This window comes from Vanellus vanellus (assembly GCF_965231255.1).
Source record: "Vanellus vanellus genome assembly, chromosome: 3".
NCBI lineage: Eukaryota > Metazoa > Chordata > Aves > Charadriiformes > Charadriidae > Vanellus > Vanellus vanellus.
Genome location: NC_138907.1, coordinates 55,769,194 through 55,784,429, shown reverse-complemented (window position 1 = coordinate 55,784,429; position 15,236 = coordinate 55,769,194).

Genomic DNA, 15,236 nt, shown 5'->3' with positions numbered 1-15,236 from the left:
GGGGGCCAGCTTAGACCCATGGCTAGAGCTGTGCAAAGCTGTGGGATGGAGGAGGGGACAGACCATTTTACACCTGGCAGCAGTCTCTCCGGTGAAAGGAGCGCTCGTGGACTTCAGAGAGACCCTTAGTTACTCTTCTTGATGTTCAACAGTGGGGAGCGCTGAGGGAATCAGTGAAAATAAAATAATTTGCTAAACCTTGTCTATTCAATTCAGCAAGTGCTTATCAAAGTTTGTTTATATTTAGGCAGAAAATTATTGGTTAAAATTTAGTTACCATTAGGTCTGTTTGTGAAGGTCCAAACTACAGGTGTACACTCCTAATAGCTGAATAAGTAATTACAAGTAAAATAAAGAGTACAGAAGCTTGGGCATGGCAACAAAAATTGATAAGGAGGACTGCAAACCTTTCAGCCTGACAGGAAAGAGCCTTTGCTGATGAGTGTGACACGAAGGGCCATGAGTGGAATCCAGACTGCCTGTCTCTGTTTTGCAGAAATCTGAAGTAGCGGGTCAGCTGGAAAGCGCTAGGAGACAGTATAAGCACAACACAACTTTGAAGACAACTCTAAGGAAAAAAACTCTCCTCCCACAATGAACACATTCAACTCTTGGGTTGTTGCTCATAAAAAGAAAGTGCAAAGCAGCTGTATGAGAGCCCCCACACCACCACAGGTTGACAAACTCTATGTATCCTGTATTTTTCAGAGTTGGTCCTACCAGGGGTGTACACTCCAGCACAGAGTACAACATTTATGCCATTCTGCAACAAAGGTCTTTGAAACACAGGGAAAGCCCAAATGAAAACATAAAATGTCTGTACAGTCATTTTCCCAGTGTCACAAACCATTTCTTTGCTTGACATGAAGACTTAATGTAGTGCCTCAAACCCAGAGAAAGAAAAGAAATTGACCCCACCGGGAATACTGCATCCAGCTCTGGAGCCCCCAACATAAGGACATGGACCTGTTGGAGCAGGTCCAGAGGACACTCACAAAGATGATCAGAGGGCTGGAGCACCTCTCTTATGAAGACAGGCTGAGAGAGTTGGGGTTGTTCAGCCCAGAGTAGAGAAGGCTCTGGGAGACCTTGTAGCAGCTTTCCAGTATCTGAAGGGAGCATACAAGAAAGCTGGAGAGGGACTTTTTGCAAGGCCAGGTAGTGATAGGAAAAGGGGGAATGGCTTCAAACTGGAAGAGGGTAGATTTAGATTAGATATTAGGGAGAAATTTTTCACTATGTTTGTGGTGAGGCACTGGAAGAGGTTGCCCAGGGAAGTTTTGGATACCCCATCCCCGGAAGTGTTAAAGGCCAGGTTGGATGGGTCTTTGAGCAGCCTGGTCTAGTGGAAGGTGTCCTTGCCCATGGCAGGGGGGTTGGAACCAGATGACCTTGACGGTCCCTTCCAACCTAAACCATTCAATGATTCTAAATGGAGGCTACACCACAGTATTGCTGGAACACGTCTCTGAAAAAAGTTCATGACACTTTTGCTTTCCAGCAATGACCTTTGATTAATTTATTAGAGTTTTAAAAATTATTTTTTCATTCCTTATAATAGCAGTGATTATACCACAACAGGGAGGAAAACCAGCTGCATGTGGCATGGGCTGTGTTGTCACAGAATCACAGAATGGTCAGGGTTGGAAGGGACCTCTGGAGACCTTCTAGGTCAACACCCCTGCCAGAGCAGGTACACCTACAGCGGGTTACACAAAATGGCATCCAAGTGGGTTTTGAATGTCTCCAGTGCGGTAGACTCCACCACCTCTCTGGGCAGCCTCTTCCAGTGCTCTGCCACCCTCAAAGTAAAGAAGTCCCTCCTCATGTTTACATGGAATTTCCTGTCTTCAAGTTTGTGCCCATTACCTCTTGTCCTATCACTGGGCACCACTGAAAAAAGACTGGTCCCACCCTCCTGGCACCCGCCCTTTAAGTATTTATAAGCATTGATAAGATCCCCCCTCACTCTTCTCCAGACTAAAAAGACGCAAGTCCCTCAGCCTGTCCTCATGAGAAAGATGTTCCGGTCCCCTAATCATCTTTGTAGCCCTTTGCTGGACCCTCTCCAGCAGTTCTCTGTCCTTCTTGAACTGGGGACCCCAGAACTGGACGCAGTACTCCAGATGGGGCCTCACCAGGGCAGAGTAGAGGGGAAGGATGACCTCCCTCAACCTGCTGGCCACACTCTTCTTGATGCACACCAGGATGCCATTGGGCTTCTTAGCCACAAGGGCACATTGCTGGCTCGTGGCTATCCTGTTGTCCACCAGGACTCCCACGCCCCTTTCCAGAGAGCCGCTTTCCAGCAGGTCAGCCCCTAACCTGTACCAATGCATGGGGTTATTCCTCCCCAGGTGCAGTACCCTATGCTTGCCCTTGTTGACTATCATAAGGTTTCTCACCACCCAGCTCTCCAGCCTGCCCACATCATGCTGAATGGCAGCACAGCCTTCTGGTGTGTCAGCCACCCCTCCCAGTTTTGTGTCATCAGCAAACCTATCCCTTCATCCAGGTCATTGATGAATATATTGAACAGGACTGGACCCCGTACTGACCCCTAGGGAACACCACTTGTCACAGACCTCCAATTAGACTGCGCCACTAATCACAACCCTCTGAGCTCTCTCTGTCAGCCACTGTTCAATCCAACCCACTCTCCATTCATCTATTCCACACTTCCTAAGCTTGCCTGTGAGGGTGATGTGGGAGATGGTGTTGAAAGCTTTACCTAAGTCCAGGTAGACAACATCCACTGCCCTTCCCTCATCTAGTCACGCCATCGTAGAAGGCTATCAGATTAGTCAGAATTGACTTCCCCTTGGTGAATCCATCTTGACTACTTCGGATAACCTTCTTTTCCTCCAGATGCTTTGAGATGACACCCAGAATGAGCTGTTCCATCATCTTTCCAGGGATATAGGCAAGGCTGACAGGCCTGTAGTTTCCTGGTTCTTCCTTCTTGCATTTTTGAAGACTGGAGTGACATTGGCTTTCCTCCAGTCCTCAGGCGCCTCACCTGTTCTCCAGGATCTTTCAAAGATGATGGAGAGTGGCCCAGCAATGACTTCTGCCAGCTCCCTCAGCACTCACGGGTGCATCCCATCAGGCCCCATGGACTTGTGGGTATCCAGTTTACTTAGTTGATCTTTAACTTGATCCTCTTTAACCAAGGGTAAGTCATCCTTCCTCCAGACTTTCTCTGCTACCTGTCCTTCGCTGGTGGTTGTCCTTGGCTGATGGAGGAAGAGTGAGGCTGAGCTGGCAGTGGCTCCGCCATCCCCCTACCTGCATGGGGTCCAGCCATCGTGCCCCACTCCTCTCCTCCCTGCCCACCCTTCTCCTCCAGGGAGGGAAATGGGGCACCTCAGCCTCACCAAGCCTTCCTGTGTCACCCCACGAAGCCGGAGCCATCGCTGCCTGGCTCCCAGTGAGACTGCATCAACCGTTTCAAAGAGCAGCTGTGTTGGCGCTGCAGTTTGAACTTGCAATTAAATTGTGAGTTGAGGACTTTTATGAAAAATGCCATGGGATTATGAATGATCACAAGCAATCAAACAAAACAGGACATCGCTAGCTGCGTGTTGGGGCATTAGGGAAATTGTTCAAGTACTTAGCAGCCGGCATACCATTTACTTGTTGTGATTTAATGAGATCATAGCTCCACAAGCAGGAGTCTTAGTGATATGTAGATACCCAAGCATGTAGAAAGGCACCCAAAAGCAATGCTCAAACCCGGATCCCAGAGAAAGCTGTGAGAATTTGGTACGTAAGTGCTTCTGAAAATTCCCCAAGAAGAAAAGCTTTACAGGTAAGCATGTCCAGATTTCCACTAATTTAAAAGAGCATCAAGCAGCCAAATATCCTTGAGGATCTGGTCCTAACTGCTTTATGACATGGGGCCACAGCACAAAATGGAGCCAGACCCTAAGCTAGTGATGCTTTGTGTTTTCATTAGCAGCGACTAGCTGTTTTACTGGTGTACACAGGGGTGCTAACAGGCCAACTCCAGAATGGTTTACATGTAGCCAAATGTTACATAGACCACACTTGGATTGACTGACACTCTGTTCTCATTGTATTCATTATTTTTTGTCATACAATCTGAAGAATTTGAAATATTCACTCTCTATCACATCTGCACTTGAAGAGAAACATCTTAAACTCATTTTTTTACTGTACCAAAAGAATTGAAACTAACAAGTTGCTACTTTGCGGCTGGCATTAATGAATCTATACCCTGTATGTCTTCCATCAGCCAAGAAGCTGCCACAATGCACAAAATTATGGAAATGAGGTTGGGGTTGCATAGGGACACTCTGAAATAAAAACACAAACAGCTCTGAGAGAACATGGTCTGATCTTGGGATACCGTATTAGCAACTGGGAGCTGCAACCCAAGTAAAATCACAGAACGTGATTTGTTAACGCCCGCAGTAGCTGCTTGTGGCAGAAATATGTCAATGAGTATTGAAACTCAGCAGAACTCCTGTCTCAGCAAAATCATTTGAGAATAGGGTTTATCACAAGCTGCTGATGTTACATGCTATCTTATCAAGGTGTTGAAAGACATTAATATTTCTTTAGAACAACCGCAGGAGACATACCTGATGGATCGACGGCCTTGCTACGTGGGGGGAAAAATTCATGTGCCTCTTTTGTCAGGAATGCATAAGTAATTATTTGCACTTGTTCACTCTGGAAGAGAGAAATTGTTTGCATGCAAGCAATAATAAATTAGGCATTTAAATATTTAGATCCTCTGCTGTCAGAAAAATGTCAATACAAAAGCAGTTTCCAGTAGCTAAGATTTGTAACAAAAATTCAAGCCCTTTGTGGAAAAGGCCTTAAAGTTAAGGATCTAATCTTTTTCTGTAGTGGAAAAATAAGTAAGAACATTGTCTGTTTAGGTGAATCTATATGCTTGATAAAAACTTTATAGGTTTTTCAACTGGCTATTAGATTTAGAATGAACCCATTTAAACATTGTTATTCTTCCCCTTATTCTCAGCTGAAATGCTGGATTTTGCTAATGCACGTGGCTGGTTAATGGGGTCACCACAATATTGAAAGAATAATTGTCAGAAACAGGGTAAATTGTTTTCTCTGTGGTTTATTGTTACCATTACTGTTTTGAGATGTATATCAAACAGAGTTACCTAAATTGCCTCTGAGAATCTCATTGCAACTTGATGGATTCCTACAGTTTAGCTGGAAGAAGAGATTGCCTTGTGGTCCTAACACACTGCTCTGCTTCCCCCCCAGTTAAATAGACATTTTGGTTTGGTTTCTGAATAAAAAGTTGTGCTGCTTCACCTTCATCACAGTGCTGTGACTGTAAGTACTTCAAGCAGTCTTTCTATATTTTTAAATAATTTCCCAGGGCAAGAATAATTATGCAGGTTATAATCATAGTTTCTAGAAAATACGTTATGGTAACCCTTATGAAGAGGGTATCCATGTAAAACTGAAAGAAAAGACAAGTATGCAAGACTCAAAATTGAATCCTGCAGTAAAAACTTAAAGAATGTTTCTTCTGGAACGCAGTTATGTAAAAACGACTTCTGATTTCCAACTGAATAGCCTCTTACAATATCCAGTCACATCTGCTTAGTTATTTGACAGAAATGACTTTTATTGCCTCTTCCCTTTGAGACACAGTACATACCAATGCCGTTTTAAGTCTCCTTTCAGTGCGGAATCACGTCTCGCAGCCAGCAAGAGACAAAGAGTCCAGCAAGCCCTTTCAGCCCAGCCCAGCTCTCCTTTCCTCCCACCCAGGCACACATGCTATAAAGATGGGTTTTCTTGAAATTTCTTTTTTTGTTGTACCACTTGTAATTTATTGCAAGTATCCAGAGAGGTAAACTGACAGGCAGCTGCACGTTAGGGTGATATTTCTCTCCTGACAACACTAGATGGACCCAGACATAGGAAACAATGTGGTATCGTGAGATATTTTTGCTGAATATGATGCTTTCAATTGAGCACCGTCAAGACTGCTTCGGCTTTAAATCTGAATTTGCAAGATATAACAAGGATTTGACATTGACCCTTCACCTGACAGTAATACATTTTTTTATCTTTTAATAACATACAGTAGTGCTGTGTTGTGATTTCAGGAAGCACTTTGAGTAAACAAATCATATTCATTGCCTAGAGACTAACATGCCTTCCCAGACTCTATAAAGATGAGAGATAAGCTCAAAGATAGGCTTGGAAAAGTTTTCAGCCAGCTAACAGCAGTTTTTTTTTGTTTTTTTTTTTAGGAGTACATTACTGCACCATTTTAGAAATTAATGTTTAAAATGTTGGGTTTTTTTTTTTTAAGGTACAGTTGTTTATGTGATTTCTTGATTTGATTTCTTGGTACTGTTTGATCCAAACGTACTGAGAGTTTCAAACTGGATCTTTAGCCTAGTTTCTCAGGAAAACGAGTTTTCTGTGCTCATATAGCTTAGCTGCCGATGCCGAGCAAATTGTTTTTGAACTTAAAATTCAATTTACAACGTCAGTTAAATTTTGCATCATGCTAAAAGCAAGTGCGTCCAAATTCTGATTAATTCTTTGGTCATCAACAGTTAGAACGAGCAAAACAGACGTATTAGTACCCCATGGCAGAAATGCTGAGGGGTGGACAGGTTTTGGCCTGGCCTGGCCTATGGGGAGAAATACAGAGATAAGGGAGGGTGGGGAAGCTCCGTATTACAGTAAAATAGAGCTTCTAGGCAGTGACACTTTTAAACAGACAATTAAGACGGCACCAATAAAATTGAGGAATTTTGTTTAAAAGGCATTCTTGCAATGGCTTTCCAGGGGATGTCGGCATTGCAGTGAGAAACCAACACAGGCATCAACCGCTGCACATACCTTCGGGTCCTCCCGGCAGAGAGCAGCACGGGCTTTCCTCCAGATCCAATGTTGGGTGACAGCTGCCACTTACAGAGAACTTCGGTTGGCATCTGGTTGTAGGAACGAAACGTGTCCAGCACAGTAGGACAACAAAAAATTAATTAACTGTGGGCTAGCTTGGGAAATTAGCTGGCTGAGAGGAAGCAGCAAGATTTGTCTGAAATTAGAAGAATAACCTCAGTGAAATATTTTAGAGCATTAAATGGGTGGGGGGAGGGGGGGCATGAGCATACTGGCCAACTGAGAAGGGTTTCCAAGTACGTATTTGGAAAGTGAAGGCAGAAAGATACACGCAACATCAAAGAACTGACGGCTGAGCGTCACCCACATCATCTACATATATGTCTTGCAATTTCTAATGAGAGTTTTGAAACTGTGTTCAAACTGGAAGGGAATATTTTTGTGTAACACAGCGGAGAATAATTACTGACAGATTGAAACGAACAGCGCGCGTATTGTACCATTTATTTTATCAATTGAATTCTATGATTTGTTCCTCATCCTACAGTCTCCTAATGGCATTAAGTGATGATTGTGTGCTAGCATGGGTAATCAGAATGAAAATTAGCCCTTTTCAGTTGAATTAATTGTCTCTATTTATTCTGCTTCCAATTCAGTTTTTAGCTATTATTTATAGTCTATTTAAGAAAGATTGCATCTCTTCTGCAAAACCACTGTCTTCAGCAAAACCACTGTCAGAAATAAGAGCAGTTTTACAAAAACTGAAATAACGCAGCATTTCTCATTTCAGTTGGATGTGCCTTCCATACTTAGTTTTTGGCTTGAAAAGAAAGCCATTATATTCAGATAATAGTTTTCCCAGCCAAAAGCATGCACTCATATGGAAAAGATTGACTGTTAAACCCTAGCAAAATCCGTAATCTACGCACAATGACATTTTATAATAGAAGACTACACTAAGTAAAGGCATTTTGTTTTTATTTTTAAAAACTCCTGAGAAACCACAGGGTTGATGTGTCTGAACCCAGACCAGGAGCCTAATATGTCATTGTGATTTTGACAAAAGCTGATTTGTTCAGTGCTAGAAAAGAGTGGGATGGTTGTATCAGAGTTGTTGCAATATGGCAAAGGTTGCTATCTGCAAAACCTTCGTCTTACATAGGAGCTGGGTACATTAATTTATGAATTGCTTATTATTGGTCAACCGTAATAATTGCTAAATGACCCAGGGCTCACTTCATTACAACCAGACCTAGGTAAAAATCCACACTGTTGCCTTGATTATGTATTTTGAGGCAAATCTTTCCCCTTGCTCCAGCTCTCAGCCCCCCAGACGGGCAGTAATCCCAGGCCCGTGTAGAGCATCCTCTGAGAAACAAGAATTTCCCAGCAAAACCAAGTTAGAGGTGAGTAGGATGATACAGGGTGCAGCATCCCCAAGTGCTCGATTCAGTCAGGTTTTGGGTGACCCACATGCTGGTGCTGCTGTTCCTGTCCATGGGGGATTTTTCTCAAAGCCTGAGAGAGGTAAAAGGCTGTGTGCGTAGCTGGTCCCTGTTTTATACTCCATTAGTTAGAGGATGAGCTTAAATTGAAAACTAATAGCATGAGTTGGAAGAGTCAGAGAGGCTGAACTGCTTCTCACAGGTCTCCGGTGATGCCTAATGTTTGCAAAGCAGCACGTTAGGTGCCGGCAAGCAAAGCCTGGTTCTGCTGTGCGGTCAGAGCAGTGATGCTCTCCGCACAGACCTCTTCCCGCCATCCTTGGCCAGCACCACCTCCTCCATCTCCCAACTCGCCAGCTGCCTGCCACTGCGTTGGCCATCCACAGGCTTGTTTTCTTCTCCCAACCCCTCACCTGTCCAAAACACAGCTGCACCCTGCCTGGGCTCCAGCAGAGCCAGCCAGGGCCCTGCCCAGCCCCATCCTTGAAATACCTCCACCACCAAGCCCAGGTCCCTCCGGCTTATCCTTTCCTGTGCACCCCAGCATCTCGTGGACATGTCATCATCCTGCCCCACCTGAGGTGTCCCCTCCTGCGCCTGGGAGGGGGGTACAGAGGGAGGGCGCCCAGCCAGCACCAGCTGTGCAAAACCTTCCCCATCCCACCATGCGGCCTCTCATCTCTCCTCCTCCCAGTGTAAACACCATGCTCTTCACCCACCTGCAGGGAAAAGGCCGTCTGTTCGTGAAGCAAGAAAGTCTTGGAGGAGGTTTCCACAAGGTACATCTGCCATGCCTCCGCTCCTGTGGCCCACTGCATTTATTCGCCTGGCACAACGAGCAAGGGAAACCCGCCACACCGAGCTGCCATGCTGATCCATAAAAAACCGGAGTCCAGGTTTTGGGAAAGCTTTTACTGTAGCTCACACACAGGTAGGAAGACTTAAAAAAAAAAAAAAAAGAAAAAAAAAAAAAGAAAGGGGTGAGTGAGTGAATCTTTTAAGCGACACTATCAAAGCAAGAATTTCTAGTCACCCCTATTTTAGTTATATATGAACTTTTAATGGGAAGTTTTACTACAGCATATACTAGTTACTGTATTACTCAGGTATGCAAAGGACTAAAGGATAGCGCTATTGAGAAGACATACAACTCACAATTGCCTACAGTAAATCTTCCAGTGGAGGGGAAGAGGAGTTTGCAATTTCAGTCATCCTTAATGCCCTGTGATGTACCAGCACTGCTTTTAATTAAAACTACAGAGCAGGAGGGGGTTTTATTTCACTCCAGAGCAGGACAGGTGGTAACAACGAGAAGGAGATGGCTCTTTACTTATTAATTTGCCATATTACTAGTACTCCTCCCGTGAACGTCCATCTGGTGCTCGAGAGCCACAGGGCTTATTCCTTACAGGGCAGGTTCTCTGCCGAGCCTGTGGGCATGCTGCAGGTCCCACTCACAGTGACCTGGCAGTGGAAGCTCAGGAATCTGGCATGCCCGTGAAGTCCCATCTCGTCAGTCTTCAGCCAGAATGTGACACTTCACTGTAAACTCTGGGAATAAATGAAAAAAATCTGCTCCTGTGTCACATGCATTGCCTTCAGGGAACAAGAGTCCCAAGGTACGGCAGACCTACAGAACAGCAACTGCGAAGCCAAAAGCTACTTGAAGGGCTGTTTGCAACTCATCGTTCCTTCACTCAGAAGGGTGCTTTTATCTGCAGTGCCCTATGGACAGGTGTGGCCACATGTCAGTGTGCTGAAGGAAGCTGCACACATTGTGCCTAAGTTACATTAAGCAATATTGAATATTGCCAGTTAATTTTGCCCAGAGCAGTAGGGATTTTTGTTGTGCTACTCTAGGTATGACTGTGTTTGGAAACGCATGTCCCATATCTGGTGTCGTCTGTATGCGAACCGATGCCTGAGATAACGTGGGTCCTCTGGCCAAGCAGGTGTCTCCTCAGGCATCGTTTCCAGCTACTCTCCTCAGGCACCGATGATGGGGCTGCCTGCTGCTTCACAGACCCTTTTTTGTGCATCGCTTCTGCAGCAAAGCCAGTTGCACACATCCACATGACAAAGCTTCACATCAGTGCTCCTTTAGATCCTTTCCTCTGGTTCTGACAAATGCCATCCTGCACAACACAGCTGCAAAATCATTTTGAGGCCTGCTGTTTTGTGCTTGTCACCCCCCCCCTCCCCCGTGCTGCCTTCCCTTTGCTCCCCTCTTCTTGACAGCAGCAAACGTGAGCAGTTTGTCTCCATGTTTATTGCCTTCTCGCCACCCCATCCCCTCCAGAGCTATCATTGCTCCTTTAGTGGGATGCCAGGTCTCCCATGATTGGTAAACTATGCTAAACACTATCAATCCTAGTTAGATTTTTCCAACTGTCCCATTTCTCTTTTTCCACACTGTTGTTTATGTCAGGGAGCAGCTCTCTGTAAATGCCCAAACAGCCACTTTTTCTCATGCCAAATTCATTTCAAATGCCTTCGTAAAAGCTTTTCTTTGGCACAATAGCTGCAAAAATGTGGCAAGAAGAGAACTGGTGGTGTCAACCAGCTCAGCCAAACCTTGTCTCCCTGTTTCTGCCCCCTTGCCTCTCTGACCTCCATCAGTTGTTCTTTCACCAGGCTGAAGCCTACAGGGCCAGGCTCAGATCAACCATTTTTTCCATGTTTTCACACCGCCTGTAATGATAAGGCGGCAGACCATGAGTAGGGCCCTCAAGGATACAGCAATACACGCAGCTCACACTCTTACCAAGAGCCAATCACAACATCATAGTTTATAATACAAATATAAAGCAATTCCTTCCAACAGCTACAGGAGAAATTTTAGGTTGTTGCTTGCCATCAGTCTGGTGGAGGACTATGGCAAGCAGCCATTAATTCAGATCAGCTTTACCTTTTCCCCAGGGTAAGTCACATGGAGTGGGGGTTTCAGGCTTGAAATTGGCTCTCCAGGATGTGGTACGTGGCCAATCCCTGTCACTGTTTACCTTTTGGAAGACCACATCTCTTCTTTGCTTGAAGCTCTGTATTAAAGCCCTCAGTAAACTATGCATCCACTTCAGGCTGACAGCCGTTCGCACTCCCAGTATTGAACTACGGCGAGCTAGTGAAAGGCCTCAGATGCAGCGCTCCCCGGTTCTGACAGGGTATGAGTCCCAAGGCGCTGCCTTGTGCCCTCCAGAGTGCACGGCGAGAGACTTTTGGTTGTCCCTTAAGGCATAATCTGCTAAATACATTCAAGTAGTTGTGATACTGGTACCAGAGCCTCCTAGCCAGCAATGCTTAGGTATTTCTCAGTTCTTTACCTGCAGGAAGAGAAAGTTTGCATTGGTGACGACAGCCCACAAGCTACTTGCCAAAATTGGTGCATGCAGCGTGACTGGACTACTGGAGAGGAAGCAGCTGCTTCCAGAAGAATCCCAACAAGAACTAGCAGTTGTGTGTTAGACATGTAGAGCCAGACTAATTACTGGCCTTTTACAACCAGAGGAAAGCTCTAGAGGTCAATGCAGCTTCCATGGATCCTGCTGTGGCAACAAATTACATTTAAAAACGTTAAAAAAAAAAAAGTTTTCTAAAGGGGTTTATCTGGAACAGTAGAATAAAAGAATTGATTTCTGTCTTCCCAGGCACTTCACAGATTTCTTTCAAGAGATACTGAAAACTAAAAACCAACCAGAAATTGCTGTTCTTAAAGACAAAATGGAAAGTAGCTGAATATTGGGGCCTTCTAAGTTCACAGATAGAATTGAGTCTGAATTTGAGCATATTAAAGAGAAAACCTGATAAAATGACCTTGAATAGTCCCTTTTTTAAATTATTACATTTTGTCTACCCCTTTCGTAGGGGATGGATTTAAAAAAACCCGATCCTTCATTGTATGAATTAGTACTATGTTGTGATACACATCTTTAATGTCAGGCATGTGCAAACTCAGTCTAAAGACAATAATTGCAACGAAGAGAAGCCTCACAGGGGGCCTGGCCCCCTGTGCTATGTGCTTCGAGGTCCCAGAAGGAAAAGCACCATAGCCAGTAGGTGACACTGACATTCAGATAAAAGGTACTTACTGAGTTGATGCTAAGAGACTTGCAGTTGCCCAAGAGAAGTAGGAGATACCAGCTTGAAATTGTTTTCTGTTCACTCCCACACAGGAGACTGCATTCTGCATTATTCTTCCCAGAAGTCTCTTGTGCCACAGAAATTGGTTACACAAAATCTCTCATTAGGTCTGCTTAATTAGGCAGAGGAGTCGGTAAACTTATCAAAACATAAGCACAGTCTGACATTTTGATTGTAAACCCCCTCAAATAATCAACTCTGGCTGAAGCCCTGCTCACATTGCGACTGCAGCAAGATGCAGAAACGCTGTTATCTGCTCTAAAACACAACATAAATCTTCCCATTTTTCTCTCAACTGTGGCTTCGCTACAGTCCTCCATCACCCCTTCTGAGTAGTTTTGGAGTCAAACAGCTCTAAATGAGTGTTTGAGGCTAAAGGAGGGCACACCGGGTCTCAGCCAGCCAGAGGGTACAGCTCCCACCCTCCCTCCCGAGCAGCTCACGCACAAGCCTCAGCCCAGGCCGTCTCCTGGGGCTGAAAAACGAAGAGAACCGTTTGCCACAGCAACTGAGCAGAACTCGGGTACTATGAGTTACATATGCAAGCCCCCAAGCCCTTACTAGGGGAGCATTAATTACATGTTATGAAAAGCCAGCCAGGAACCTAGAAGGTGAGAACCTGCTGTTTGCTGACATTCTGCTTTTATGGGTTTATCTCAGCGCAGGACTGTGGGGAAAACCATTCTATTTCCTCAGCCCAGACTGGGATGCCTCCAGCAAGGCTGTTACCTTTTCTCCTAAGAGAAAAGAAACAGGCAGTGCCTCTTGCTTGGCAGACCCACGGCCAAGGGAGCAGCCCAGGTGCACCAGGGCAGGAGGAGGAAGCAGGCGAGAACAGGGCCAGGATGTCACTGCCACTCGCAGGCCAGCGGGCAACAAGGAAGAGCTGGCCAGCCTGGAAGAAAAGACTAGGATGCACGCCTGGTCCCTAGGTCTATAGTCAGTCCTTAGCACTGCCCAATTTACAGTGTCTCTGCACTGGACCTCAGCTGCCTGCTGCCACGTCCTCATGGGGCTTCCTGGCCTCCTCCCAGGCAGAGCTGCCCAGAGGCCTTTCCCAATAAAGAATTGGGGTAAGGAAAACTTTTGGAGGGCGGCACAATTTAATGCTCATGGGCATACCATCATGTGTCTGTAGGTCTTAGACGCATTTGATTTACAGTACATTGGCACTGGAACTGTTGTAGGACATGATGCGCAAAGGGTCCAAGTTTTATGTAGGTCTCGTCAAACCTCTCGTCAAGCACTGAAGCACAGTGCTTCACTTGGCGATCTCAGTCAGACAATCCCCTCCTGTCAGTCCATGGACGGTACGTGCAGCCACACAGTCCCCATAGGGAGGAAGCTATTCTTGCCATGTTACTGGTGGCGGCAGAGATTGCCAGAGTTAGGGGGTGGCTGGAAGCAGTATGACAGCTCTGAATACCTTCAATTTAATTGGACTGAAGTTAAAATATTTTTGTATTCCAATGCATCATCCTATTTAGAACTCCATGTACTGCTGAGCTTAAAGTTCAGCATATGTAACTATCACATATTAGAGAAAAGCAGGAAGGCAGGAGAGGTCTGGAACAAGCAGACTTTTCCCACAGATGAAACTGCATCCTCACTACATCAATCACGTTACAACAACCAGCACTGAAATATTTTACTATTTGAAATCATGAGATTCCAAAAATTTCACTGAGGTGCAGCAATTTTACTTCTCAGAATTGCTGCCCCAGTCTCTCTCCAGATTCAGTATTTTTGCATCATTCAGAGCACGTTTACAAAGGTGTGTTTCCCCTCACCCCCCCAACAGCATTAGACAGAAAATTTAATAGGCTGCAAGCTAGAAATTGGCCTGTGCCAAAGCTGAGCCACAACCAGAGAAAATAATACATCTGATGTGCTGCAAATATGGCAAAGAAAAAAAAAAAAAAAAAAAAAAAAATCAGCTTCATCTCTTCTGCCCATGCACCTCGGATTCTTACATTAATGACCACTGTCAAGATGCAGCTGCAGAAAATACTTCACTTTACTATGTCTTTGTAATATAAGTGACCTCAGCTTTTCTGGTAGCTTAAAAGGCTAGCAGGACTTCACATTGTCACCATCGAGATGTGTGTTTCACCATGTTTTTAGACCCGCTTGGGAACATCACCGCAGATGTACCATTTTGCCTTTTGTGCTCCTTGGGGGCAACTCACCATCAGGCTGACTGCTACTGCTCCGGGCACACACCACTCCCCTCCTTACAAAGCACATCTCAAAGCCTTAAGCAAAACCAAACAGCCTCTTTTGGCCGAGAGGCACTGCACACGCCAGCCAGCAGGAAGAGAACTGCTTAGGAAGAAAAGGAGTGAGCTCCACTCATTTCAGGAGAGATTTGAATAGTTTATTTTGCCCAATCAGAGCCCTTCAGCATAATGACACATTCATATACACATATATGAACATTTTTTCTGAAACATTAATGTATAATACATTTTAAATTTAAAATACCAGCTGCACAGGTATTTTTATTTACAAAAATATTCCATACTTAATTTAACTTTGTTATGATGACATAGTTCCGTTCAAGTACATGTAAGTAAAATAACTCTATGCAATCTAACATAGTTGTGTTTGTAACAGTACAGTTTGCAGTTCATATGAAACTATTTGTAGACAGATGGATTTGCAACCCTATCTAAAATGCATATTCCAGTAATCACCCTCAGAAGAGCTAGTGGGGCTCAGCAAGACTTAACTGAAGAATAAGTTGCAATGAATAAAAAGAAAAAAGAAAACACACATGTA